Consider the following 5752-nt stretch of genomic DNA (forward strand, 5'->3'; position numbering starts at 1 on the left):
ATGAAGACCTTAATCTTCCTTGCCTTCCTTGGAGCTGCTGGTAAGTCCCTTTGACGAACAAATCAGTAAGGATTAATCATGCACCTAAACTAGCACTTTGTATATAGGTGGGAGACTTAAAATGTTGGAGCAACACAGTGTAGTGGGTGTGTTTGTGGATAATTATGGCTTGCTTGAGTTGAAAGATCATGTCTCAGCATATACAGCAAAGGAAGCAGACTGTCTTGAACTTCCAGGTAAAATTCATGAGTTAGGGTGTAAAGGTAAGGGGACTCCTAACCAAGGAAGTATTGGTATTGACCTCTCTGGAATACTGATATTAATAACGGGACTCTGGGTCTGGAGACATGGTTCACTCTTTAGGAGCTTGTCCTACTCTTCCAGAGAGCCTGAGCTCAGTTTCTGTTATCCATGCTAGGTAGCTCACAACCATCTGTAACACCATCTCCAGGAAGGGAAGGGGAATCTCCTGGCTACCTGGGGCAATTGCACTCACATGCCCAAGCCCCTCCCTACATAATTCAAAATTAAAAGTTTGTAAAAGAATAACCTGTGCTCCTTGAAGAGGATGTAAATATCAAGCCTGAGTTTCCAGAACACTGAAAGGGTGATTATTTGGTCTAGGGATCAAGACAGGAAATCATATTTTATTTCTCATGGAAAGAAACTCATGGGCTACAGTGCTCTCATAATTACTAATTAATCCTCCTTAGTGTGAATCCATATGTCATTCAACTGATTAAACATAGGGACATGATCACTTCTATGTTAGTGTCAGCAATTTATTAATCTTCCACAGGGCAAGGACAGTAATTTTGACTGAACCCAAGGCTTAGTGCATAACAGTAAAATATTCACCAGCTATAATACATATATGCCCCTCTATTTTATTTTTAATTTTTATACAGAGTCTTGCTAAATTGTTCAGGTTACCTTTGAGTATATCCTGTATCCTAGGCAGGCCTTAAGCTTGCTATCATGTTGCCTCGGCCTCCAAGGCATTGGGAATTACAGACATAGCCCAAAATGCATGGATGCCAGTAAAATTTTAGTACTGCAATGCAATACTAGTGTTTGCCAAACTCTGAGGTACAGATTATAAGTATCTGTCAATACTCCTGGAAATAGTTTAGCTAATAAGGTATCTCAGCTCATAAAAGCAATGGAAGCCTCTAGAATTGTAAGAAATCTTGATAGCCGTGGGTCCTACTACACAATGCAGAAGCACACATTGCAAAGGTTGTTGGCATAAACAGAAAGGTTAGGAAAGGGAATCTTGTAATGTGTGGCAAAATTGCTTATAAAAATTTAGGGGACAAGCAAATGAGACATCAGGAGAGTAGAAACATCGAATAAGCATTTTTCTAAACAAGAATACTCTCAGGTTGCTCCTTAAGCTTTCCTTGTTTCCTGATGGAGCCAGGCATGCCATGCCAACAGCTGGCCAGTAGTCAAGATTAATGCAAAGCTGTCCATTTGCATGACTCCCAGCAGAGTTCTGCTTTAAAGTGTCCCCCAAGTGGAACCGCCATGTCTGTTTATATGAGATAACAAGACCACTGTAAAGCAGACATTCTGTGGTGTCTGTTTACAAGAACATCCGACTTTCTTCTCAGTTGCTCTCCCTGTGAATGACGATGATGATGACAAGATTGTTGGCGGTTACACCTGTCAGAAGAACTCTCTCCCCTACCAGGTGTCCCTGAATATTGGCTAACACTCATGTGGTGGTTCCCTCATCAATTCCCAGTGGGTTGTTTCAGCAGCTCACTGCTTCAAATCGTAAGTGACCAATGTTCACATTTCTATGCTCTAAAGTCACGTTTCCCGGTAGCTTTATGAGAGTATTACTAGGCAACATGCAGCTATACAGGATGGTTACAGCATTCAGATACTGGACTGTAGAGATTGTTCAGTGGTTAGGAGCATTTGCTGCTCTTCCAGAGGACCTGTGTTCAATTCTCAGCACATCTGATGATTCACAAACTCCAGTGTCAGGGGATCTTATGCCTTCTCTGGACTCCATGGGCACCTCTACACACACACACACACACACACACACACACACACACACACACACAGAGAGAGAGAGAGAGAGAGAGAGAGAGAGAGAGAGAGAGAGAGAGAGAGAGAGAGAGAGAGAGAGAGAGAGAGGGTTAAAAATAAAAATAAAAAGGTACAAGTTTATGATCTACTGAGGAACATTTATGTGGAGTATTGCTCAAGAACTCACTGCTGTCATCTTAGGAGATGATACTAAAGACAAGAAGAACAGTCTGAAGTATGTCTTCAGACTGGGAATCACTATGCATCTCTAACAATGGGAAAGGGGTGTGTAGAGATAAAACCCACTGTATTTTAAGTACACTATAAAAAGCAAGCATAGATAATTCCCATAGCATCTTACTCCTTTCAGCCAGACTTGGTGGCTCACAGCTTTAATCCCAACACTCCTCTCCTGATTCCTGCTTCATCACACTATGTATTTGTACTTATCGCAATAGCTCAAATCCTTGTATATCTTGTATATCTGAAATTAGAACCAGAGGAAAAATGACAAATGCCAATCAATTTCTACCAATTTACTCTTCATCTCCAATTATTTAGTAGGGATGTTTCTTTGTATCTTACATCTTGTATTTTAATGTATAATGAACAGTGAGTCTACACTAACTAGCACAGACACTTTTGCCACAAATTCTCTGAACTGAAAGCAGCAAGTTAGTGCACAATACTACTTAGGGTACAAAGTCTTGCATGTGAATAAATGCTCAAACAGGCTGCTATTTGTGTTTATACTCATGATAGGCAAACTGGGAGGAAAAGAAAAAAAACGGAAGAAGGACACTTTAAAAAAACACTAATTTTTACATCCAGCCAAATTCAGGTGCATCTGGGAGAACACAACATTGATACCCTTGAGGGTGGTGAGCAATTCATTGATGCGGCTAAAAACATTAGACACCCCAACTATAACCAAAACACCTATGATAAGGACATCATGTTGATTCAGCTGAAATCACCCGCCACCCTCAACGCTCGAGTGGCCGCTGTCTCCCTGCCAAAATCCTGCGCATCATCTGGCACCAAGTGTCTTGTGTCTGAGCAGTGGCAGTAAGTGTCACCGGGACTTGATTACCAAGTGTGAGAAAAGACTAGAGATGAAAGCCATGTTGGGAGCAAGGTAGTCCAAATTCTCACTCAAGAGAAAGTTCTCAGAGGGTAGACTTTGATGCAGGCAGTCTTAAAATTCGAAAATTAGAGAGGATAAACTACTTGTGCTGAGACCATACAGTAGACACAACAAATAATGAACTTTTAGAAAAACTTAAAGTGTTAAACTGAAATGTGTGTGTGTGTGGGGGGGTGTAAATAGATAGAGGCTAAATATTTTGGTGTTCCTTTAAGTATATACCTGCTGAGAGCTGTGGACACCAATGTTTGTAACAGATTTTTTTCCATTGACGTGAGCTGACTAAAATTACTTAGCAAACTTTCTCAGCAAATGTTCTCCCAAATTACAAGTCATGGCAAACTGAAAAACAGAGGAAGTGTTAAGAAAGGAAGAAGGTTGGAAATGATGTTTCCAAGATCACTGGATAATCTCCCATTTCTCCCCCCGCCATGCAAAAGCAAAGAGTCTTTTATTGTTTAATGAGTTAATTGTCTTTCACTTGGGCCCTTCGCTCTCTGTCCAGGTGGCTGCTGTGAGAAGGATCTAATTTCCCATTTTCATTCTTGTGCTTGACAGCCAATTATCCTTCGCTCCTTCAGTGTCTTGATGCTCCCATCCTCTCTGACAGTTCTTGCAAAAGTTCCTACCCAGGTAAGATCACCAGCAACATGTTCTATCTGGGCTTCCTGGAGGGTGGAAAGGACTCCTGCCAGGTGAGTTAATTTGTGGTCATTCTCCTTCTTACTCATCTTCCCTCTTCTACTTCTGCTTTTCTGAAAAAAAAGAAAGAAGAATATTAACAGCATTTCTGAGACTGTTGATGAGGAAGGAAGAGCAGATTTGGGATAAATTATAAACTGTCTATGATATTGATGGTTAGGACTATTTATAAAAATCATAGATAGAAATTACCATAAGCATTCCATCTAACCGTGTACCTCAAAAGCTATATTGTAGACTTTAACTTTGAAAAAGAGCAGAGCTTTTCAGAAATCATTTGGTCTCCCCAGTTCTCACATTGTCACGGATTGATAGGTTCACAGGGAAAGAGGTAGGTTTATAAGAAAGAAAGTGATAGAATATTGCAATACTACAGAGACTGAAGCTTGAGTTTCTGTGCATAGTGAAGTAATTTCATAGAGAACCTACGAAAATGGCCCAAAACAATGGAGTAAGAGCTTGGAGTCCATTCTCTAATTTAGACATATATGAGAGCTCTTATTATATTTTCTTTGTTATTCAGGGTGATTCTGGTGGCCCCGTGGTCTGCAATGGACAGCTCCAGGGTGTTGTTTCCTGGGGTTATGGCTGTGCAGTGAAAGGAAAACTTGGTGTCTACACCAAGGTGTGCAACTATGTGAACTGGATTCAGAAGACTATCGCTGCTAACTAAACACCTTTATCTCTTCATTAAGCCACTTCTTTATAGTCAAAGTCACCCTCCTTCTAGTCCCCCATAACAATAAAGACATTTTCTTCTTACCATGTCTGCCCATGTATGGTTCTTGCTTGGTAGTGATGAACTTTCTCTTGAAACTTACTGCTGACTGAGAAAATGTATGGAGAGTTGTATTATTTTATAAATACAATTGGGAAGGCAATTTAGTATCACAATCAAATATCACTTGGTAGTTTATTAATAGATCTGATAAATTTTATTTGAATATTTGGCTATAATATACACTTTCTTATGACCCAAAGTGGTATGTCTAATGTTATTTATTTATAATAGATTATGATAAAAGATGCAGAGATAAAAGCAATGGCTAAAAGTCACATGAATGGTTCATATATTGGAATGGGGAATAAAACCCAAGCTGCTGTCACTCCTCAGGCATTTCCACTCTGGGACAGAATGCCGCTTCCTCCTTGTTATTCTTCAGTCAATCAAAAATTCTATTACACTACACTTTTGCAAGGATTCACCCACCAGTTGTGTGCTCTACCCAAACATCTTGTTTTTAACTAGAATTTTGCTTATATAGCAAATATAGTGTTTGGAGATCCTCCTTCTCAGCCACATCTCAAATTCGAACTTAAATGTTGCAATAGTTCAAATATAGACCTACCCCCAATTAAACGGAATCATTTTTTTTTGGGGGGGGGGTTCGAGACAGGGTTTCTCTGTGTTGCTTTGGAGCTTATCCTGGCACTCACTCTGGAGACCAGGCTGGCCTCGAACTCACAGAGATCTGCCTGCCTCTGCCTCCCGAGTGCTGGGATTAAAGGCATGCACCACCAACACCAGCTAAATGGAATCATTTTACATAAAATAGTCACATTAACCTGAGGTCAGAAATCTCAGAAATCTTACTGTTGTTCTTCAGCCCTGAAAGAGACAGAAACACACTTTTAGTTTCTCTTCTACTCTCTCCAATAAACACCAATGCACAGATATCTGATAGAAATGTCTGAAGGAGAAACCTCTACAATAATTCCTGTGATTATCTGGTATGGCCATGAGAGAAAAAAAAAAGAGCAGAGCAGCCTTGGATACACAGAACAATTATGAACAGTGACTATATAACAAAAACATCAGAAACAGAGTAGATTCTCCAGCACACATTTCTATCTCAT

The 5752-nt window shown here is 40.1% G+C and overlaps 1 pseudogene; it reads left to right on the forward strand.

Annotated features, from left to right (window-relative positions):
• Positions 1–4568, forward strand: LOC100752935 (annotated as a pseudogene).
• Positions 4569–5752: the final 1184 nt, after the last annotated feature.

The sequence above is a fragment of the Cricetulus griseus genome (assembly GCF_003668045.3).
Source record: "Cricetulus griseus strain 17A/GY chromosome 1 unlocalized genomic scaffold, alternate assembly CriGri-PICRH-1.0 chr1_0, whole genome shotgun sequence".
In the NCBI taxonomy this organism is placed as follows: Eukaryota; Metazoa; Chordata; class Mammalia; order Rodentia; family Cricetidae; genus Cricetulus; species Cricetulus griseus.